The sequence below is a fragment of the Pteropus alecto genome, unplaced genomic scaffold (genome assembly GCF_000325575.1).
Source record: "Pteropus alecto unplaced genomic scaffold, ASM32557v1 scaffold38, whole genome shotgun sequence".
NCBI lineage: Eukaryota > Metazoa > Chordata > Mammalia > Chiroptera > Pteropodidae > Pteropus > Pteropus alecto.
In genome coordinates this window covers 2,588,613-2,613,914 of record NW_006442512.1, presented here as the reverse complement: position 1 = coordinate 2,613,914, position 25,302 = coordinate 2,588,613, and the positions used below count along the sequence as shown (strand labels likewise).

General features: G+C 36.6%; 1 long non-coding RNA gene and 1 pseudogene across 1 annotated transcript; both read right to left on the bottom strand.

Annotated features, from left to right (window-relative positions):
• Positions 1-11,322: 11,322 nt before the first annotated feature.
• On the bottom strand, positions 11,323-14,090 carry LOC112471687 (annotated as a pseudogene).
• Positions 14,091-18,319: 4,229 nt separating this feature from the next.
• LOC112471688 lies at positions 18,320-23,569 on the bottom strand. The gene is made up of 3 exons (XR_003043375.1): positions 23,240-23,569; positions 22,665-22,778; positions 18,320-19,566 (listed from the first exon to the last, which is right to left on the bottom strand). It is a non-coding gene; the product is annotated as an uncharacterized LOC112471688 (long non-coding RNA).
• Between the last annotated feature and the right edge of the window lie 1,733 nt (positions 23,570-25,302).

The window sequence follows — 25,302 nt, the reverse complement described above, 5'->3', positions numbered from 1 at the left end:
CGCTCCTTAAGACTGAACATTTCTTCCTCACCATAGGGAGGAAAGAGGTTTTTTAATTTAATCTTGAACAAAGTAAGTGAGGCTAAATAGATCAGGTCTCATTTTGACTGTGACATCAAACTGACCATAATATTACTTTTAAAAATTACAAATGCATCCAAGAAGGAAAATGAAGTAGCCACAAACTGCTGTCAAGATAGTCTTTTTAGGAAACTTTAGAAAATCTACGTTTTAACTCCACAAACAGTACTCAAAGTTTGGTAAGTACACAAAGGTAAAAAGCTAGTTTTACTAGCCATTAAAAACTAAGGACGTCTCATCCAAAAGAAACAGACAAATGCTTACAAACGGGCTGTAATTCGAATAGTGTTCTTAATGAACGGTTTGGTTTCAAACAGTGAAACCCTACATATTTAAGCAAATGCTCACAAAAGATTTCTTTTCCCAAGAGACTGTCAAAAATAGCTATGAGCCAATATAGAACTATATCCAAATGGAACCCTGAAGCCAGAAACAATTTTTTGAAGGGGATGGGGTGGGGAAAACAGTAACAGAGCATATTAAGAGCATGCCTCAGTTGACCCTCCAATTATGATTAAAAGCAAAATGAAAACAATATGCTAGAAAAGTTGAATACTCCAGCTAAACAAACCATTCTCAAAGCCATGAGTAATCACTAATCAAAAGTTAATCTCCACTAATTACTTTTTCTGTGAAATTCACTTGTCTATAGATTCAGTCTAACTTTTGATAACAAGCTCACTTTGTCCCTGACAGCACAACAACAATCAGGATTTAAATGTTAAAAATAACACAATTCTGCTCATTCTTCCAGAGAATAATATAATTCATCTCATTCTTTCATCTTCATATATCCGATGAGAATGGCAATGAACACAAGTAGTCCAAGATGAACACAAGTAGTCTGGATATAATCTAGAACAGGGGTCCCCAACCCATGAGCCGTGGACCAGTACCAGTTTGTGGTCTGTTAGGAACAGGACCACACAGTAGGAGGTGAGTGGCGCCCAGCAAGGGAAGCTTCATCTGTATTTGCAGCCGCTCCCCAGTGCTAGCATCACCACTTCAGTTTCACCTCAAATAATCAGGCATTAGAGTCTCATAGGAGCACTGGTCCTCTGGTGCCAAAATGGTTGAGGACTGGTGATCTAGAAGACATTTTAACTGAAAAGGTAAGAAGCTCTTTCCCCCACCTTCTTTTAAACAGCTATTCCCAGAAACCACAGAGTCAAATATTCTGCACGCAAAGAAATTCAATCTTTGAATCACATCCCAGGATGTCAGGTAATATAGTTCCAGTCTTCCTAGCTGATCCATTATCTTCCAAAACATAAATAGCTTATAGTCAAAACCACACTAAAAACGCTGTTATTACGTATCAAAAGCAAAACTTTTCTTAAGATGGCAAAATCCTAGAGCAGTGATTCTTAAACTTTATCAGGCATCAGAATCATCTGTTTGAACACAGACTGCTGGGCCCCATCCCCAGAGATTCTGATTCAATATGTCTGAAGTGGGGCGTAGGAATGTGCATTTCTAAAAACAAGTTCTCAGGGGATGCTGGTGTTGCTCCATAAAGCATACTCTGACAACTAATGTCTTAGTCTGAAATTGCTAATGTTTTCGACTATTTCAAATAGAGGGAAAATAAGGGTATAGGAGCCACACAGATGTTTCTGAAACCACATAAAGACTCTCCTAGCAGCTGAGTCTGTGTTCATAACTAAAAGAAAAAATGTAGCAAAATAGTATGTAAAAAACTATTATGACTTCATTATGACTTCGAAATAATGACTTACCAATCCACAAATTGAGAGTATGCTTTCAATTCAATTTACCATTTTTATTGAGAACCTATTTACTAAGGACTGTGCCCAGGGATAACCAAAATAAACTTTGCTCCTAAAGAGCTCAACCTTTCAAGACATGAGACAGAAAAATAATCAAAATACAACACATCTGATAATGGCTGCTTCTTAACAGATGTATAAAAGGCAACAGAAATAAATAACTAATTTTGCTGGGGTAGAGGGCTAACATGTGCATAGAAAGCTCATGCATAAAATCTAGGTCCAGCCTTGTCAGTTTTGGGGAGAGGGGAGACAGTCTTGCTCTAAGACAAAACAGTTATGAGCACAGTGTTGAGAAGTGGCAGGAAGAGTAGTTCCATATAAAGCTGAAAAAATTCAACATTTTTTATTGCTTTATGCCAAGCAACTATTAAGTACTCGTACTACTCAGAAATATAAGATAGTCCATAGCCAAAGATCTCATAACTTAGGGAGAATGATAAGCAAGCATCCGGCAGGCTAAACAGCTTGGGTTTCTTTCTACAGAGCAAGTGGTTTAACTGATCTGACTGGTGGCATTATAAAGGATGAATGAGAAGTAAAAAAGGAAGTAGGAAACTCCTTCGATAATCCAAATGGAAAATGAGTCTGAACTAATTAAGAGGAGCTGTAGGAATGGTGAGATGGCAATGGATATGAAAAATGTTTACGAGAATAAACTGAAATTTTTTACCATGGGGTGGAGAGTGATACTGTAAATGGAATAAAGAAAGACAGGCTGAGAGTTGGCTTTGGAGGTGCATACAGAACTGATTATCCTGATGAGAAATATGAACCTGGTATTCAGGAGAGAGGTGGAGGCTGGAATTATCAGCTTAGGTGGAAGCTGAAGCCATGGGAGGAGATGAGATCACTCAGGGAGGATGAAAAGGGAACTGAGAATGGAACTTTCTACATAATTATAGTTTTTTCCAAATGATTCACCACTGAATGCAGTGCACTTTTACTAGGAGAAAATACACCGAAATAGAAATTAAATCCCTTCCAATATCTGGACAATAGTTTTAATAATGTCAGGTAATTAATTTATTATTTAGAAGATTTAAAAGAAGGGTCTTCTCATGTTCTTGTTGTCATTGACTTGGATACAAGGCATAGATAGTATCCATGCCAGAAGCCCCCAAAGGAGCTCTAGACTTTACTTGAGCAGCATATGCAATGCTATTAGCTTTTATATAAAAACAGCACCTATTTCATTCAAAAGATTATCCTGAAAAATGCTTTTTCTTGGATAAAAAGTTAATTTTCCCAACCAAATTTTCTCAACTTTTAAAAAGGAAAATGTATGGAATCTCAGCTAAACCGCAAGGCTAAACCAACTCTCAGCCTGCACTCTACAGTAGAGTACTAAAGAGAAACAAAGCCAATATGCCATAGACCAAGTGATTCCAGAGAAAAATTCACAGAAATAGTAGCTCCTATTTTAGACTGTGATAAAAGTTCATGAAGTATCACTACACTTATGTTCCTTTTCCTACCTTTCTGGTCCTCTTCAGTATTTCTGTAAAGATTAACCAGATATGGTTTTTGAAAAATAAGGATAGCAACACACAGGCAAGTGACCAAGAGACCATTCTCCACTTCAACAATGACATGAAATGGGAAATTTCCTTCCTCCTTCTAGGCCCCAATGATCTCTCAATCTAGAAAATTAAAGATACTCAATAGAACTATACTGAGTCTTATTCTGATTTTTAAAATGATTATGAAATGAGACAAATTTCACTCCTTTACCTATGGACCATATTGATAATATGTTGAAATTGCAAACTTTCCCACTACTTAAGTCATGACAGTGGCAAATTCATTTATATGGGGAAATTAAATGAATGAGTTCAAGGAATATTTAGTACTACACGCTGTTAACAGAGATCTATATTTTCCCCAAATTCTCAACAATTTATAAAATTATCGTTCATTCTAGTAATTTCACTTGCATCTCCAAAAGGGGAAGTAACAAGAAGTTTTACATTTAAAAAGGATGAAGAGAGAAAAAAAAAAAAGGGAAGCCACCTGGCAAATTATTCTTAAAATAAGTTATTTCACCCCACCCCACCACTACCCCTACCTTCTTCCCTCATCTCTTCTCATCCCTCTTATATGGGAATTTTACATTCAATCTGCTCTTACAAAAATTAAGATCCTACTTGTGGAATTTAATAAGCATATCTAGAAACAGACTATCAAGAACACTTTCTTAAAATAAAATACACTTCCAGACAATGAAATATTCAGTGCTAAAATCTCCCAGCTTAGGGAAAACAATCTTACCCAATACAGAAGAAAATTTCATAAGACTTCATCACATTTAAGTACCCAAGGGCAAATATTACACTAGGGGTAAAGTAACTACATAATTTATCATTTAAACCAGGAAACTTTTACGAGTAAAAGAGATGTTATGGATAATTTTGATGGGGCAAAAAGCACAAGCTAAGAATTACAGTTACCCCACTTACGGGGAACCTGGAGGTTGTGTTGTACAAGACCAAGCAATTAGAGTGGAGCTATCTCAGAATAAAATTCCAGGTCAGTCAACTTCCAATTCTAAATTGAGTAGAGTTATGATTCACAAACTTTTCCTAAGAACTCTGAGCAATAATTTTCCGAGAACTGCTTTAAGTATCTATGTCTCTGATTTAAATATATCTAGTCCTACAAAACACCTCCAAATTCCTGGGGGGGTTTTCTCACTATCGAACCTGATAAATCCTCAACCCTATTCTCCTACAGTCAATATTACTTGGTAGCTATACCATCACTGGCTCAGATAATTTCCCCATTAACCAAAATGGTAACTATAATGCCTTACGGTAAGGTATGCAGTATATAATCAAGCCCTACTTCCTTGATTTCGATTGACAGTATACAAAGATCAATGAACCCTAATATTTGCAAAAGATAGCTCTCTGACAGTATTACATCTAGTAAAATTATAAACTCAGGTACAGAACAGGCCAAGATTGTGTAGGTTAGCATTGACTCTAGAATGTACTCTCTGATAGTGTTTCAGAAATGAATACCAAACTGCATGGTAATAAAATGCTAGACATACCAATTTAAATTGTGACGTTAAGAAAAGTATATTAATATATAGAAATTGTTCCATATAATAACATTATAATAACATAACAAATATGACATGTTAAAATCTGAAACCTCAGTTCTCTTGTGTGTACAATCAGAAGATCTAAATCAATGATTTCTAAGGTCCTTTCAGCTCTAATATTCTGTAAATCTACGTTATAAATGGTCAGTTAATTGAAATGCAGTATTCTATGAATTCATGAAGATGAATAAGGCAACGCTGTTTGTTAGAATGTATATTTTAATAGATTATAAATTATTTTGAAACCAAGATGTCTGTAATTTTGTATCCCCACAATGCCCTGCTGCACTTAAATATACTCAAAAATATTTGTTAAAAGAATAGTGAGAAAAAACAATTCTCATTAATCGAAGATTAAGAAAAAGCTTTTTATTAAATTTCAGCCTATTAACTTAAAATGTACTAGTTATCCTTATTATGCTAATGAATAGTATAATAAATGAAACCAACTTTCTTTGATTAAGAGGGCTTTTCGTGATATCAGAGCCATCTTTCTGCATATCAAGATAAAAATAAATTCTAGGAGACTAGACTATGGCACATTTGAATTTACCATTGATGCCCTTTTTATTTAAAAAAAAAAAAATCCCTAATATCAGTTTTTCTTTCTTTGCACCGACTAATCCTAACAACAAGAGAATAAAAATTTAGTATAAAATAGATTTTTGATATGAGATTTCATTTCACAGTTAGAATGCAACTTTCTCATTCTTTTCCAAATTAGGTAATGATGCTACCCATCGTCAATTCAAAAAGAAAGTTCCAATTCCCTGTAAACCTCCTAGAATCAAAACAAACAGCTTAGAAATCTTTCTTAAAAAGATAAGCTTTAAGAAAATCACCTGTGGGGGAAGGGACAGGGAATAGGACATTTTCTAACTATTCTTTAAAAAAAAAATTCAAAAAGATTACTGTACACATAACTGAATGTCTCTGAAAGTAAATTTATAACAGCAGCAGCTAATTGTTATGAATTATTTATATATGTCAGGCATAATACAAAGTATATTACATAATTTAATTCACTACATAAAAATACAGTCTACCCCTTTAGGTTGTTATTGCCGTTCTACAGATGTGCAAAGGCGGGATGCATACCCTAGCAGTTATAATTCCAGAGCTCAAAACACTACACTCTACTGCCTCACTGGCTGCAGTGCTTTGTTTACATTTAGGTCTAAATGATACCCTATATACATTATTTTATTCGAAAACATGTTTATCTTAGAATGACTGACACACAGCATATTCTACTTCTTTCTCATCAATGTTACCAGTTCAGGCCTTTATCACTACACATCCATCCCCAGTTGTCTGAGATACCTATGTAGAAATTCTACGTAGGCCTGTTAGTTTAAAAAATATTTGGCATTACTAACTGTAACCAATTGGTTTAAATTGGTGTTCCCACCTAGTAAACTGGAACTTAGTAGTAGATCTCCAGTTCTTACTGGAAAATCTCTAGGGTGGTTGCTAAAAACACACACATTTTAAGAGGTTCTTCTCAAGAGAGATGAAAACTAGTAGCAATTTCAATCTTTTGCCAGGCAGGGACTTAACAGCACACCTCTGCGCTCTCCTATCACATGCATATTTTTGAATTTCAAAACTCAGGGCAAATAAGAGATAGCTTTTCTCACAAACAAGTCCATTTTGCACAAGGTGATTGATTATCTTTGTGCTATTTTATAGACTCTTTTCTTTTGGTCTTATTTCATATATGGACGCATGTATTGATATAAATACAGATAATCATCAACTTTGCAAAGTATCTACAAGACCTCTTCCATGCAGATATGGAACTAAGACTGACCAAGTAGACTGTGAACCAGAGGTAAGAAACATCATTGTGTAAAAACTTCAGAAGTAGGTCTACAAAGGGATCACCCATTTTATCAATTTGAAAACCCTGCTCCTCAGACCCTAAGGATTCTTTGGAACAACCAGGGGGCTCACTCTCCCCCAAACAGCTCTACTTTCATCCCATTAACAAATTGAGAATGACTGTACAATTTACAGTCTTTAATGAGTATTTATTCCCGTATTTATACCATATTCAGATATGGTATTGTGTTCTGATAAAATATAAAATGCAATAAACACTTTAAAAAGTATTTTAAAAAAAACCAACCACAAACTGAAATTCTACTCAAATAAAAAATCTAAAATTTAATAAAAATTTTAAATTAAATAAAAAAAGAAAAAAACTTTCTGTTGCTAAAGTTTGAAAACACCTAAATCTTATTCTTGCCCCAATCTAACAGATATACTATGGTCTAAAAGAAATTGTAATTTAGTTGCAGAACCCTTACTGAATCCCAGTTCACTAATGTTCTATCCACTAAAATCTGCTCACTGCTCGATATCTCCGGAAATTCCTGAAGTCAGTCAACAATCCAAATCTATTCTCTTCTCCTTCCATAATTACTTTTTATTTGCACTCTCATCATCTTGTTTCAGGTCTTCATCTCATAACTCCATGATGAGGTGGAGGATCGGGTTATATTACTTACCTAGGATCCCAAACACCAGAAAAATACCGCTGCTTCTCTTGAAAAGGGACAGCAAAATTGTACCCAGAATTCTTTAACTAAAAATTAGCAGAGTTGTCCCAGAAATTATCCACACAGCTAAGATATTACATGTGTGAACATTCAAGACTTCCCCCCAAAAATACACCTAAGGATAAAAATACAATAATATATTGTTCTTTTACATTTAATGAAACTTTTCCATTTGGAATGAGAAAGGCCTTCTCAGTGGGCCATTTCTACATCAAGAATTCAGTCATCATCAACATAATTCCCTTCAATGACGATTAGTAACAAAAGATGATTTCTAGAGGCTCCATACACTTATATAAGTGAAAAATATCTGTCACTCCAATTACTATCTTCAAAATAGGAAGGCTATCAATACCACGATGAATTATAATTGATACTCTTAAAGCATTGCAGTCCGTAAATGATACATCTATACAGAACAAGCTTCGAAAGGATACACAACAAACTACTAACAGTGCTTATTCCTGGGGAAGGGGAATCAAGGGGTAAAAGGAGTAACTTTAATAGTTTACTTTAAACACCTGGGTACTATCTGAAATAACCATGTAAGCAAGTCCTTTCATAATTTTTTAAAGTCCAGTAACTTTCCCCTTTTTTTCAAAGACTTAAAATAATTCCATGTCAAAATGCTGGTTAAACACTATCCAATGCAGTAAGGTTCATTCTCTCTGTCTGTTAATATTCCCTCCTGTAGTTGGTTATATCTATCCTTTGAAAATTCAACCTGATGAAAACTTCATTAAATTCTAGGCAACGATGGCTGGCAAACTTATGCATCTGGTAACCTCAGGCTCACCTGGTACCACTGGGCCTGTCAAGTTTTTCCAATGGTGTATTTTGAGAGTTTAAAACTTGATACAATTCTAGAGCAGGGCCAGATGGATAGTGTTGCAGAATGGTAAGGTGACACTCTTAAGACATGACTAAAAACACATTCCATTCAAATTCTTTCCCATGCTGACTTTAAAAAGTTGTTAAACTATACATACCTATTACCGAAATACAAATGCCAGCAAGCTCATATTTCTACTAGTAATTTGTAAGCAATTTTCACTACAGTTTAATGTTATTCTTACAGTAAGAACTACTACTCTGCATACTCTAGTGGGGTTTTCTTTTTTTCTTTAATGCATATCAAAATTTGTCCTTTCATCATACAGCTATAAAATCTGATTTCCCCTAGCACAACCCCCACCCCATAATTGACTTTTAATGTCTACCCACAACTGGGTAGCAAATTATATGTTCTATGGGCAGACATTTCAGAATGTTTCATGTGCACTCCACAATAAGTGGTAGACTTGCATGAAAGCACTAAAATTTACCAGCCTACAGCAAGTACCTCATATTTCACAATCAACATTTCATTGCTAGCCGCCTGCCTGGAATTCTTTCCGCCTTGATGTCCTCAGTTCCATCGGAAATTAATTTCCTCTATAACTAGACCTCGAAGAATAGCTGATCTGTTTCTGAGAAATATGGACATTATGACCCTGTGGGGATTAAGATTTAAAAAGCATGTTAGCAAAATCTCCACCATAAAAAGGAAACCATTAAAAAGCTACTAAGAAAAGCAAAAATAACCAGAAGTCACAGTATACAAACACTGCAGCTTAAAAACCGGTCAACTAAACTTTGTGTTTTACAAGTATAATAAAATCTGCCACCCCTCTGCCTCAAAAAGATTCAAACAAAACAGGACAAAAATTGTAAAAATGCCAAGTATTTACCTAAAAACAATTGAAGATACCAGAAGGGACAAGACCAAGTAAGTATGGGTAAGAAGAAACTAAAGTTAAGATAGGAAAAATAGAAAAAAAAAAGGGAGGGGGTATTTTATAAAAAATAACATATACATATAAAACACGGAACTCTGAAAAGGGGCTCAAAATCGATTGTATTGTGGAAGAAAACAAAGATGAACAACAGAATTATAAGGATAGTAATAAAGAAATAAAGCACATTTCTTTTACTGCTTTAACTATTTAGATCATTATCCTAAATACTAAATTTTTAAAAAACTTTCTGCTGCTAAAGTATGAAAACAAAATGTACAGAAAGATGCATACGCCTCTAACACATTTTCTAGGAACAAAGAAAATGTGGAACTTTTCAAAACATTCACTGGACAACTGGAAAAAAAATCAGAGTTTCCTAGTAAAAATCATGTTGCTAAATTTCTAACTCAAGCGACAACTATGAAAATGTCTTTTTATGGCAAAATCTTATTTTGAAGGATTTTGTTAAAGAATGTCACCATATTTAAAAAAAAAAAAAAAAAGTAAATACCACACTTAATAATGTTCATTGCTATGCTAAGGTTGAGGGCTAACCTGAAAGACTAAGGAGGCTGATCCACAGAAGTAGTTTGGAAACAGCACGTTCAGTGTTATAAGTATCAGGCTCCAAATAGCTTAAAACGATCAAGAACCAAATGCCTTAAATGGTAGGTAGGTTGTATGTTAATTAAAAAAAAAAGTTTTTAATTACTTCCTTGCTTCTGTTAATAAGGGACTAATGCCCCCCATATTAGAGATTTCAAATTTCATAACCATTTCACTATAAAATACACAGTTAGCTTTCAAATAGATTAAATATAAACCAAGATAACTGAAAGAATATTAGTAGCAGAGAGAAAATCTTATCGAGCACATATTTTGTGTCAGGTATCATGCTGTGTGATTTATGTATGCAATCTCATTCCAACCATCATCCTGTGAGGTATTATTCCTAATAAACAGAAGAGGAATCAGAGATTAAGAAACTTGCCAAAAATCAAGACTCCCATCCAATCTCTCAGGCTTCAAATTCATAATATAATCCCCTTTGGTGAAGAGGATGCAAAATGGAGTCCCTCTGACAGTTTTATTTGACCAGCACAGTATCTTTAAAAGTCCAACTTTCAATGTGTTCAAAGCATGTATTGTACTCTCCAATTTAGCCAATTGTACTAGCCCTGTGGTAAATGAGTTTGCAATCCCTGCTTTAACGCATGTTAATAAAAAGAAAAACAAGTGAACAGCTGCTCTCATCGCCTTTACATTCCTAGAAGAGGTGTGGCCTTGACCAGTGGTTGTTCTGGGGACTAGGTGCTCTAATTCTGTGTCAGAAGACAACTACAAAATGAAGATATTCTCAACAGGGGCTGCTCTGCCTTTTAATGGAGCATTTTGGAATTTTGTTGTATTTTTGGTTGGCACAAAAATTGAGATGGCACACTATAGTGGGCTGGGACCAGGGATCCTCAATATCCCACAATGCAGGAAGTCTTGTACAGCAAAGAATTGTCCCTCCTCCTACACAACTTTCAAATGATATTCAAGATGAAAAACTAGTTCTGAGTCAAGAACCTAACTCAATTTTAAATATACCACAATGTATTCTTGCATGGTTTTAAAAATCAGTTTTCCAGGAATGCAATTACTGTGTAAAAAGTGAGGAAAGACTGTACTTTGTTTCATTTGGAACTTTACCAAGAGTTGTTCGCCTTTCATAAAATCAGATTATCAATAGCAATGTCGCCTGTAATATCTGAATTATCATTATAGTAAAAACGTAGTTCTCACATTTGTGGCTTTTGTAGTTAGCATATTTTTGGTTTTTCTATATATGAACAGCAGACTACTTCATTGTCTTCCTCTGTAGCCATGCCTTTACAAAGCGTTTACAAACTGTACTATTTTATTGTTATTTTCCCCTTTATATACATTTAAAGCATTATATACATATATATTTTTTCTTAATAACATGTAGTGAATTACAAAAAATGTGTTATAAAAAGAGAATACAGGATAAATACTTGGCTTTACTTCTGTCACCTACCTGGGGGAGGGAAGCAATGACGATGAGGAGTAACAGAGTGTCCCTGTAACTAGATTTTACTTGAGATGAGAGTAGTACTGGGAGGCATACTTCAAAGATTAGGGAAATTCAATATCTACCTTCCCTAGGAGGAGTGGATAATTCAGTGAAAAGTCTAGTCTGCTAACGACCATCTAAAGTGCACATTTTATGGTATAGTCATTTGTTAGAAAAATCAACCTTGAAATAATCTGGACCTTCTCTTTAGTACTTCTCCTGTTCACTTTTCTATGAACTACCAGAGTTGCAGATAACCCATTAAAGGTAAACACTTTATAGGTAGCAGGCCCTACAACTCAAAGCTATACATTTATGCCACTTTACAATATAGCAGTTTAAAAAACTTTTCCATACATTATCATTTAATCTCATAAAAACTTTATGGATTGTTATACTAATTTAAAAAACAGAAACCAAGGGAACTAAAATGGAAATAGGCTTTAGGCTACCACCAAATCCAGTGCTCTTTCTATTCAACTAACCTGCCCCACAAAATGACCTTTTTAACAGTTTTTTATTTACACTTTACAATAGTAACAGAATATATCAATTTACCTGTCCTGTAATATTGTCTCCAATTGAGTTTAGGCATTAAATTTAAACTACACTAATTTTCTAGTTTCAGAAAAACTATGTTAACACTTCTTAAAACTGCCTTAAACATATTTCAAGTAAATATGTATGTTTTTGATTATGCTTTATGTTATTTAATATTATTCACCCTGGAACGTATTATACTGTTCAATTTTTGTTATTCTTATAGCCACCTAGCCCCAGTTTATACCAAAAGGACAAAAAGTATATCTCTTATCCTGAATTACTAATAGTAAAAGGCCTTATAATAAAGCTCATGAAACTTATTTTTCTTAGTACTGAAATTTAACCATAAAGAAATCACATCACTAGTCTGCAGAGCATACATCCACTTTCTCTGACTCTCTAAATCAGGTGGTTATAACTCAGCAAATGAAAATTATTCTGAACTCACGAGGAGGAAAAGGGTGAGCTCAGTCACATCTTCATTCATATCTTTTTTTCCTCTAAGCCAAGAATACAAATATATTCCAAGCTCCCAAGCAAAAATCTGAAAAAGGAAATTTTTGAACAGCCTCAGAAATATCTTTATCATATATATACCCTACAGTCTTTGAACTATTTAAAGTGAACTCCCATCTCTACCAAAGTATTACAGCACCAGCTCCCATTTATAAAGAACAAGCCTGGGCTTCTATCACAGCAGAATTTTGACTGATTAAGTCTTGACACTTAGTCTGACAGTGTTCTTTTCTTGATTTTTTTTTCTGACACTCCACACTTCATTGTGAGGAGTAGTGGTGTGGTGGGAGGGAGAGGATGAGATGGACAGGCCCAGAGCCCACCTCAAGGAATTTTCCTGGACATCAGGCATTCCTCCATGAAGGTTTAGAGGAAACACCGTCATAAATGAAATCTCCAGAGGGCAGCACTGTGTCTGCCAAGCAGCAGGGCCAGCAGGGGTGCCCTAGGCACCGCTAGGCCCCTGGAACATCAGGGCTATGATGTCTGGCTCGATGTAGATGGTCGGAAAGCTACAGTTGTATCTGCACACAGGAACGCTGTCCCGGCCCACCAGGAACTTCTCGAAGTTCTCGGCAACGTTGTTGAGGCATACCAGGGACAAGGTGATGAACTTGGGCTCCGCCATGAACACAGTGGTGACGTCACTGGGCAAGGGCAGAGCCTCCCTCAAAAAGGCAAAGAGGGGGTGCACCTGTGCATCATTCCCCTCGCACTTCTCGAAGAACACGAAGTTGGGCTCGAACCCGTCACCAAGTCCGATGTACTTGAGGGAATTCACAATCTATTTGTTCTTGGCATTCTCCTGATGCCCGAACTGGGTGCACGGGAAGCCAAGCACCACCAGGCCCCAGGGCCAGAGCGCTGCTGCAGCTCGTTCATCTGGGTGTAGCCCTGGACCGTTGTGCCTCAGAGCTACGCCATATTCTCAAAGAGTAGCACCTTGCCCCGAAGGGAGCCCAGGCTCACAAGCTCCAGCCGGCCAGTGGGCGCGCAGAGAAGGCATACTTACTCAGAGCGCTCGGGCCGCAGCCACCAGCTGAGCAACGCACATGTCTTGGGAATGAGAGCAGAGCACTGGGGAGCCAGACGATAAGGCTTTCTTAATAGCTGACATTTACTATATAAAAGAAAAAACCTAATTTCAAAAAGCCAAAGGTTAAACTTTTACCAGGTTCCATCCAGTCTAGTGAATAAACTTTTATGAAGCTTATGCTTCTGTGTATCACACACAGATTGAAAATAATTCATAGTGTAGGTTTTTGTTAACGAAACAAAAAGAAGTTGTTTATGAAGGTTATAATAAACAGAATCCTATTTTAATGAATTCCAAAGTTAATCTACCTTTTTCTTGAATTCATAATCATAGAGCTTTAGAGTTAGAAACAAATTTCTGACTTCAAAACTTCTGGAAAGCCCATTTCATTTCATATTCATTTCCATAAAGGGTTTTTTCTCCTATTGAGCTCTTAAACAAGTATAGTAGTCCCCCTTTATCCCTGTTTCACTTTCTATGGTTTCAGTTACCCATGGTCAACAGCAGTCTGAAAACATTAAATGCAAAATTCCAGAGATAAATAATTTATAAGTTTTAAACTGCAAGCTCTTCTGAGTAGTGTAATGAAATCTCGAGCCATTCTGCTCACTCTCTCAGCATCTCTTTGTCCAGAATATCCATGTTATATATATATATATATATGCAACCCATCGATCATTTAGTAGCTTTCTAGGTTATCAGATGGACTGTTCTGGTATCACAATGCTCATGTTCAAGAAACCCGTTTAACTTAATAACGGCCCCAAAGTGCAAGAATAGTGGTGCTGGCAATTCGAATATGCCAAAGAGAAGCCTTAAAGTGCTTTCTTTAAGTGAAAAGGTGGAAGTTCTCAACTTAAGGGGAAAAAATCATATGCCGAGGTTGTAAAAATCTACAGTATGAATATTCTATCCATGACATTGCCTAAATTATAAATTAAATTTTATTGCAGATATGTACATATAAGGAAAAACAGTATATATTGGGGTCAGTACCAGTCCACAGTTTCAGGAATCCACTGAGGGTCTTGAAACATAACCCTCGAAGATGAGAGACGACTGTACCAGATGAGAGAGATTCTCCCTTTTCTTTTGAGGTCCCTCTCAACCAGCTCTTTGCCCTACTTATAATGGTTTTGACAATGAGTGCGTGCAAATAACTATACTGCTAGTTTCATTAAAATGATCTTCTTAATACTAAACCCATGCTCTTCTTCCCTGTGCTCTAAGCTATTGTTCTTTGATACAGCCCATCCATCTTTGGAGACTGCCTAATTCCCTTACTTCATTTACACTGATACCTTGAAGGTATTAAAATAGATAATCACATCCCCCTAGTGCTCCCTTTCCCTAAATTTAGCTGCTCAGGCTTTTCTCTTAAGTCTTAGGCTATCATCAATGTAGAATTATCTGCATCTTTTCCTAAATGTGGTTAGAAAGTGTTCATGATTATTTCGAGTTCAATAGTAGGGAGAAAACAATTATACTGTTAATAGTACCACACTTCTGATGTGATCATTGTTTTGTCTAAAGGTAATTCAATGACAGTTCACTGCAAGTTATTTGAAACCTCTTTACAGTTGCTCTTTTCCAGGTAGCAGTTTCCTGGTTTGCCTTAAGGACATTTATTTCATCCTCTTTAGTGAATGATTTGAAATTCCACATTAACAAATATAATTTCAATGCTGGAACTGTTATGCTATTTTTTCCCAGTTGCTCCACAATGGTTTCCAACCTGCTAAACTTGTAGAATCAAAAACTTATGAGTAAAATTTAACATATCCCATCAATCAAAAAAATCTTAATTACATTTAGCATATTCTTTCAACCTGTGGATTGAAAAGTATTTCACAGATAGCGGCCAACACAGGATATCTTGTTGCCTTTTTGTCCTCTAAGAAGCAACATCTAAAGTAAGAAAATAACCTTCTCTAGGATTTTAAACATGAAAGGCAAATGATTCCTCTGTGATGGTTCTACTTTCCCTCTCTCCCCCTTAACCCTTGGCCAGTGTTCAAGTCATTCTGTACTCACCAGAAATGTGCCTCAGACAACAGCATCAAAGTAATAAGCACTCAGCTCAGAAAAAATAGTGTGCTCCCAGCCCCTGTATGCAACCAATAACTCAAAGGCAGGGGGCTAAGTAATAAGGAACATATATCCTAACATGAAAGGACAACAGAACTTATTGGAAAACTTCTGTTTTGATTATGAAATTCAAATTACTGTAGCTTCCTCTTTTTTCCAAGTTCAAATAGGGTAAAAAAAAAAAAAGTCAATGTAACTAATAGCCAAGGTATTAATTCAATAATGCTATATTTTCTTTACTAATAATGACTAGTAACAGTACATGTTGATATTGCTGATAAATGCCTCATGAAAATCCTTATTGTTTACAAAAATCATCAGATTGTTTCAGATTACATGGCAGATAAAAAATAAAGCAAAAAAGCAAAACTACTCAATACTTGAAAATGCTGTTTTTCAAACATGAGTCTCATAGCCAATAAATTATGAAATCAATTTAGAAGGTCACAACAGTTTTCTTTAAATACACTACAGAGTAAGGATAGATACTGTTTCACAAAACATTACATATTTCTGCATAGACTTAGTCACAAATAAAATCTATCTCTCTATCTGGGTCACAAACAAAAGTTTGAAAGCCTTTTTTCTAAAGAGCTTTTATATTTTTAAAGTCATTTCAACATGATTACGTATGAAACAAATTATTTCTATTTTACTAATATTAGCTAATCTCTAATATATTTCAGCACCTAGAAAATTTTACTTCATAATGTTAACTTTTCAGATTTTTAAATTAACAAGCAGCAAGGATGTGGCTGATAACAGATAATGATTATATGGGAGTTTATTACATTATTCATTCTACTTTTTATGTTTGAAATTATAACGAAAATGTAAAAGAAAAAAGAAAACAAGGAAATAAACCTACCTGATACAAATAAATATAATGAATAAATATATAAATTGAGACTGACACATCGTTTCTAAGGAATACCAATCTAGGAACTTTCTCAGATTTAATCCAGATAACGCTTGTGTTGCCTTGTTCAACTATAATGGACAGGTTTAGAAGTCAAAAAAATATATAAGGGACAAAAGAAACTAAGGCATAAATAGAAAACAAACCTCAAAATATAAAATAAAAATACAATTAGTTAAGTGTGCTTCACTGTGTCTTCATTGCCTCTTCAATAGTCAACTACTTCTCAACCAACAGAGAGAACAAAATACCTACCTACCTGGCAGTGATTTTCATTTAATTGTTTAATTCATCTGACAATTTTTCTGGCAAGTTTAATATGAGACCTCTATAACAGATACCATTCTACCTTCCTTGAAACAAGAACTACAAATGTAGTCTGAAGCAGATTTACAGCTAGTTGTATTTCAAAACAGTGCAAACTTCAAAGTCAGCTTTCCTTATTTCCAAAAAGTAAATTTCTAAAAACTTATTAAAACAAAGTATTCTCTCTCTAGGCCCTTTACCCATCAGAGGCAGTACCTAAGCTGTAAGATCAATAGAGTTCTGCGATTTTAGAATTGGAAGGGAATTTAGACATCATCTAGTCTAGTGGTTTTCATTTACTATCAGGAAGAAAAGAAGGATCAATGTTATAATTTATAAATGCAAGCACACTCTTACCTTTTTTTAATGTATCTTACTGTATATGGAACATTTTGCCCTGTATTCTGTCAGAAAGGACTTGACATTTTGTCTTGTATTTTATATTTAATCATTTTTAGAATGTGAATATACATTTGGATATGATTAAAACTATTGCCACAATCTGTAATTTGTTTTCTAATAATAGAACCTTATATAATATATAGAACCCTAATACTTTCAAAGTGATTTCACATCATCTCATAATTCATAGTTTAATCAATCTGAAGCAATATTTGGGTGTAACAAGATAAAACGAAGTGAAGCAAAGCATATCCAAAGTGAAATACTACTGGAAAATACCATAAAGTGTACCATAAGGTTCTAGTAACTAAGATCACTTGGAAAAACTAGTCTTAAAACATTCTATGATTATTTTCAGAAATGCAAAAGAATACCATTTAGTACTTTTTAGAACAAGGAACTTAACACAAGATGTTTCCATCAAAGTCTGCTTTAATGAAAAAATAAGACTGGGTTGTTGTTTTTTTTTTAATTTGAAACATTAACAAAAACAAGAAACAAAACAAAAAACCAGAGAGTGCCTGAGGAACATTAACTATGTCTCCCACTAATCTTCTGTACGTAAATAAATGTAGATACTTAGGAAATTCTTTAAATATTCAATAAACTCCATTTCCATACAGAGCTCTGAGCAGTCAAGTAAAAATAACTTCAATCTAATTAGGTTTGATTAATAAATGTATACTTTGTATAAATGTAAAATCAAACAAAAAAGGCCTACTTTCGACTTTAGATAACAATTTTGAATAAACTCTTGAGAAACAGAAGTATTTTACTTACGTATTCAATTTTTTAAATTTAGACATCAACTCCACTGGAATAATGTTTTTACACTGGATCACAAAAGTATTTCACTTTAAATTCAGTGAGAAGTTTATGACTATAATCAACTAATTTTACTGAAGAGTTTTCCTGCCTCCCTAAAACTATTTCGTTGGTAAGGACCAACTAAAATTGGGAATTCTGAAAGAAAAATCCACAAAAACCTCACAAATTTTAAAAGCATTTATCTAAGGTGCTTAAAATTAAACTCCATACCATCAATGGCATTTTTATAAATTCATGTAAAATGATGTTTTGTTTAAAGAAGCACAGTGAAAGCCAAGCCAATTGTTCACACAATGGTGATTTTGCACTATTATTTTAATTTTGATATGTGAATGTACTTGAAAGATCTCTATTTACTCTTTCTGATAGATTCTATTTTTCCAGATGCTCCTCATTTTTGCTTCCTGCTTTTCTCTTTGTACTACTGTAGACTTTCTTCTTTTTCCTTTTCTCTTACAACTTCATTCTCTATTTCTGATGCTGTCCAGATTGTGTTCTCACTGTAAATAGAATGCATCAGAAAATTTTTCACAGAATTTACTTCTGCTAAAATGTCTTTGCATAACTTTATTCAAATTTTTATTGAACATCTGTGTGATATTTAATATAGTCATTCATTGTTTTTCTACACATTTCATTTGTATAGATATTAGCATCTTATCTCCTTTCCAAATTCTTGTTAAAAAAACTTTTACATACATCTGGCAAAGTTTCAGATTTTACATATGAAACATCTTATTTTGAAAAAGTACCTCAAACTAAATAAATTTATATTTAGTAAAAAATAAAGACAATAGGATAACATTTTGCTTTTTATTAATATATAAAGGTATACTCCACAAGAGAAAATATTTCACATAAAAACTGAATTAATGAGAAAAATAAAGGAATTCTTTCAAGACCAAATAGTCCAATTTCTCATGGAGATTTGTATAACTCAGACAAAGTAAGGCCTGTAATGAACCTCAATCCTAATTTATGGCAAATGTTTGGACTGTGGAGTACATTTATATTTAAGGGCTTTTATTTCCTTTTGTTGTTTTAAACCTTGGTACATTAACAGGTTAAGCTATATTATGTCTGGCAACATAAAATCCCATCTGCATCTCTTTCTAATTTGGATCCAGTAACCTTGAAAAACAAAGACTAAGAGCCCAGCAACAGGTCCTGATGTAGTAACACGGCCTTTCTACTCCAGATCCCTGAAAAGTTTCTCATGCCTGGGTGCTCCATTATGTCAGTAGTGATACTCTGGTCAGTTGCCTGAGAGACTGGAGGCTTATGATCTTCTTAGAAAATGCTTTATTCCAAGGCAAACTATTTCTTCATTTAAATTTTTATTTGGGTTAATTATGTTAAGATCTCTTGCATGACATTTGGCATGTCATTTGTGCACAGCTGCCATAGATAACATGTCTTCTGTTACTCATTTCACTTCACCCAAAGAGGAAATGCACAATAGCAAATACACATCTAAAAATGTACTCAAGGAGAGAAAACTGCCAAACCACTGAAGCAAACAGCACCTGACAGAAAAGAAAAAACGTGTGTATTATCTAATGCAAATACTGACATTGTTAAAAACACAATGCTCACAGCTATCTAGTATCACCCAAGCAAAATGGTTTCTTAAAATTTAGCTCATTAATAATAAAATTGATTAGACTTTTCTTTTTCTCCCACTAAACTGTGTTTATTATCCAACTTTATATTTTCAATATTACATTTTTACACTTCACTCCACATTCATTCATCAGCTAACATCTTCGACACTCCCACTGTGTGCCAGGCACTACATTCTATTTCTATTAACTAAGGGATTCTATGAAGAAATATTTAGTTCACTGAAAGAAAAAGAAAGCCATGAAATCTCCCAGACAATGAAATGGACATACAAACTTTCTTGCCAAATCTGAAACTGCAGCACTGCTGGTCACTTTTCTTAAAAAGTTACATGTGCAAAAGTGCAAATCTCTCTGTTCGGAGCCTTCAAATGAAGTTAACTTCATTCAAGATAATAGTGAGTTAGCATTAACAATTAAATGTTCAATATATATATGAAGAAAAAAAGTAATTAATAATGCTACTTTTCACATACAGTAATATAGCATGTTACAGTACAGTAACATGTTACCTATAATAAAAATGGACTCTGAACTGAGACTCACTATATGCCAGGCAGAAATCTAAGTGCTTTATGGCCATTATCTCATTTAATCCTCGCATCATCCCCAAGGGATTGACATTATTATAAACCCCATTTCACAGATGATAAAACTGAGGCTTGGAAATACTAAGCACCTTACTTACTCAAGTTCACTTAGCTACAGAGAGCTGGGACTCAAACCCAGGTCTATCAGGATCCCACGTCTGCGCTCTTGACTACCATAAAATACCGCTTGGCTTATACTTGTTCAATTTAATTCTAGTCTAAAGCTTTTGAATGTCTTAGCATTTTAGGAAAAGTTTCTTCCTTTAAAATGAACTACATTTTTCACGATACATTCAAAAATCAACACTTTACATAAGGATTTTACTGGAAACTGTGGTCCTTCAAGTTTAAATATTTGGATGAGAAACAAAATCTATCTGAATGAAAGTCTTGATAACAGGTCACAGAACTGGAAGAGATCTTGAGGGTCATCTAGTCCAAATTCTTCATTTTAGGAATAATGAAATAGAGACCTTTTGAAAAACATCTACACTCAATTTATACTACCACATACCCAATCCAGAAACATGTAGGTTTTGGGGTTTTTTTAAGTCATCATTTTGAAATCTAACATTTCTAACATTTCAATATCATACAGAGAGCATGGTATCCATTTCTGAAGCACTGTAAGAAAATGCAAACTCCATGACACAAGGTCAGACTACTATAAGGCTATTACCAGATGAAAGTTTGAATCTTATTATGTTATAGGAAGCTATAAAAAAGCATCCTTATCTATGTGTACTCAAACTCAAATGATAACCGTTTCTTCCTTGAATTAAATTTACATTCATTTAGGTCAACAACAAGCTCAGCTTCACTTCACCGGTCATGTCATGTGACTGAATTCAAGCTCATTTCAAGGAAAAGGCTGAACTATGCTGTATTTGGAACACATATCACTGAAAACAACCAGATGAGTCTTTGAAGGCCTATTCAAAAAACTTGCTTTAGTTGCTAAGAAACTACAATTTCACTGTATTATCAATCACTGAAAGATGCTATGCCAGCAGAGAGATTAGTGTTAAGATCAAGAACCTCTCACCTATGGTGCCAAATGAAACCATGCTATTTCCACAAATCGAATAGCTGAAAATTAGTATTAGGCTTAAGTCATATTGTCAAAACAGACTGTTGGTTAATTGGTTAAGACAAATCAATCTAGCTCTACCCTGCCTTCCACAGTGGCCTATGCTTTGGAGGAAAACAGGAAAAATACACAATATACTTCACATACATTAAATGCTAGAGACAGAAAAATGTTTCCTTTCTGACCCTTACAGTGATAATTCAAGGCCATGAAGCACACACAGGATTTGATTGGTACAATTTGGTATAACAAACACATATTTAACTGATGGTGCTTTTTCGATCCTTTATTGATATATTTTCACTGTAATCGTCAGCAATTTAAGCATGGATTCGCCTTAGAATGCTTAACTCCATTAGCTCTATCACTGACTTTTTTAAAAATGAAAGTCATTTAAAATTTCAGATATTCCAACAGGAGTAATTTCAAATTGTTCTAGCATAACAAGAAAGAAACACTGAAGAAGTAGCAAAAATACTTCATAGTTCACTCTCTAGTACTGACTTCTTATAAATTCTTTACTATAAAAATATTTTTTAAATCTCTTAAAGGCTGTTTCCACAAGAGCAGAAACTAATTCATACTTTTAGTCTCACCTATGAAAGATCAATTCAGCAGCTGAACCGTAACAAATGCCTTCAACAATCAGAATCTTTTCGTCTAGATCAGATACCCCATCACCATGATTCCCCACCACTTCTCCATCTTCTCTAAAGAGCCTGAATTCAAAACCTAAGTCTCTCGTTTTCACTGAACACTGCACGCATCCCAGGCAGGGATTACTTGTATGTTCCTCAGAAATAATCTCTTTTGTCTTGAAACTTTTAGATCTTAAAAACCCATTTTCTCCAGTCACTGTCCTCAATCCCATCACTGCAGTTCCAGCTATGTGCCCCTGGCTTCCCAAAGGCCCAACCAATATCATACAGCGCTTGCCACAACTCAGCTCTTTCCTTCCCGAACATATCTTTCACACTGCAAACAACGTTAAGACCCCGGCTTCCCGCATTTCACTCCTTTCGTTTATTTTGTCTTCCCCCACCTCCATCTCTACTTCCAGGCACCCTTCTTTCTCTAATAAATATTACCCCTACCTCAGTTTCAACCCTTTCTCCCCATCCCTCTGCTCATTTTTCCTCTCCTTATTTAGAAACTCCCTTTTGCTCTCCCAACCACTACCCTAGAATGCCCAACACTCCACCCTCCTCTTCAAACCCAGCCCTCTTCCCCCCCCCACCCCGCCCATGTCGTTTAGAGCCACTGCTGCTTCCCTTTCCAGATCCCCAACTGCAGTCAACCCACTACCTTAGCTTTCCACCCACCTTCCGTCTACCTCTATATCCAAGGTTCTCTGATTCTTCACCCCCTTCTTAGGGCTCCAGTACTCTTGCTCTTGCTCAGTTTTCTCCAGGACTCCTTTACCCACAACGTGTCCTCTATATTTTAAGGATGTCATCAGTCCTACAGGGCCCCAGTAGAATCCTAGACGACCCCTATGCCCGGGACCCTGACAACACCACTTCCCGTCGCCTTAAACACAAACGCCGGTCTCCTGCTGTCTTAATAGCTGCGCCCCTTCCTCATCCGCCCCCGCTACTCCAGCTCCTCACGTCGGCTTCCTGAGTGTCCCCGACTCGGAGCGACGAGCCCCACGATGTGGCGCCTCTAAGTCAGCAATACACCTCAGGCTCTTATCTGACGCCCCCACCTCTCACACTGGCGAATCCCGTTCTCACACCCGCGCCTCCAACTCCGACCCGCTTCTCCTCGCTTTAGATCCGCAGTCCCTCAGACTACCCACCAGCTCCCTTCCCCTTACTCTCGCACCTCCTCGGGCCCCGGACGGCCGCCGGCGTTCCACAGCCCCCGCCCGACCCGCCCCCGGCGCCCCGCTTACCGTTCTGAGCCGCGCCTGGCCCTGGGAGAAGGGAGCCAGAGACCAGCAACAGCGAGAGGGCCAGGGCGCTGGGGAGAGACGAGCCCGACATCCTCCCAGTAGAAGAATGAACAGCAAATGGGCCAGGGCCGGAGCCGGGGCCGGGGAAGGGAGGGGAGGGAGGGAGGGGGCGGGCGAGCGCGCGAGGGAGTGAGCGAGGGAGGCAGCGGTGGCTTAGCGCCGTCCTTCTCCGTCCTCCTCCTACCGCCGCAACACCCAAGCCTCGCGAGACCTTAGCTCCTGGTCGTGGGCGGCTGAAAAGTGATGGTGGCAAGGCTCGCGAGAAGAAGCGACCTCAACAGATGCTCCCGCCCCTTGGACTTCGAGGCCCCGCCCCTGCAGAAACTGATTGGCCAGGTTCTAGGTAGGTCACGTGCCTTGGGCGCTTCTGCCCACGTGACGGAGCGAGGTTAGGGGGCGTCCCTCCAGCTCTCTTGGCCTGGGGGAAGTGCGAAGTCTGCTTTCGCTAATCCCTTTGTGAACTGGAGCTCGCCTAAATAAAAGGAAGCTTTAGGAGCCTAATGTATTTACTCCACCCGTCCTGCTTTGCAGTTTGAGTTCTTGGCTGCGGAATTTGATGCACCACGTCCCATTTCTCGCCTTCCCCTCATTGTCCCGTATCTAGCTAGCTCCAACCTTCCTCTTTAACCTATTGTTTTAACCTTCCATGGTAAGTGCGGCACTCCCCATGCTGGATATTACCTTTTACTTTTCTACCTGCTCCCTCCGCCTGAAATGTCCTTTTTTAACTCGCTCTTCTGTTTTCCCCTCCCCCATTTTAGCCTTATTTTAGATTTATAAAATCAACTAGCCTAATTGCTAGAGTTTAGTTAGATACTAAATTCTACAAGGAAATCATCATGTGTTAATTCATATGAAGACTATTCAGAAGCATTTTCATACAGTGAACCTTCATTGAGTACTTGTTTTGTACCAGGTTGTTCACATCTGCCGTGAAACCCAGATGTAAAGATGCTCCTCACTCACGAAGCTCACAACCTAGTCTATCGGAGGAGCGAGGAAGAAGACAAATGACCTAGCAAAACAACCCATAAGAAAGAAGCCAGCAAAATGCTCTGGCAGCGTGGTCACAACTTTTTGCGTGGAAGTTTGGGAATTGCTCTTTTTAAGGGTATTTTTTGTCCTCTCCTCAGCACTACCATTCTTTGGTTGGCAAAGGAGTTTCTGAGGCTTAGCTCATCCTTGACTCAGAGCAGACATCCTGGGGAGAGTCATTCCAGTGAAACTGAGAGGAGCCAAGTAAACTATCTTGATGACCTGAAAGCTCAGAGAACCTGAAGGAAGGCATTTTCGCCATGACCCTCACATGCTCAAGCCTAAGTAGGCACAAGCTTTAAACATGAACTGAAACGCTGATGGTTCCAGACAACTTTCTGGCCTGCATTGGAACTACAACTATGGCATGTTGTTTATTAAAATGAAAACTATATCCTTCACAACCTCAGGTGTGTAAGAAAGGTTCTCGTATTGGACAGAGGCCATTCCAAAGACAGCTCTGTATGAAGGGCACAGAGCCACCTGTGATGGAACCAGGCTTTTCAGAGAAATTTGAGGTTAGATGCAACCACTCTGCCTTATTGTTGGTAACTAACATCTCTATTTGATCCTTACAACAAGAGATCCTTACAAAATGATTATGGTCATTTTGTGGGTAGAGAGATTGAGGCTTAAAGGAACATAACCTGGCCAGGGCCTGCGTGTTTGTGGTAATCATTAATACCAAATAGTCTGGATTGCCTCCTTCAAGGCTCATGGCAGGAGTACATTTCTCCCTTGAAGTGAGGAGGGGCATGTGACTTGTTTTGGCCAGTGAAATGTGAGAAGTGACATGAATCCTTTTCGAGCAAACACATTTCATTCCAGTTACACTTTAGCACACGCTTGCCTTCGCGGTAATCAGTTCAATGATCCCCAACCTTTTTGGCACGAGGGACCAGTGCTCCTATGAGAACCTAATGCCTGATGATCTGAGATGGAGCTGAGTCAGTGATGCTAGCACTGGG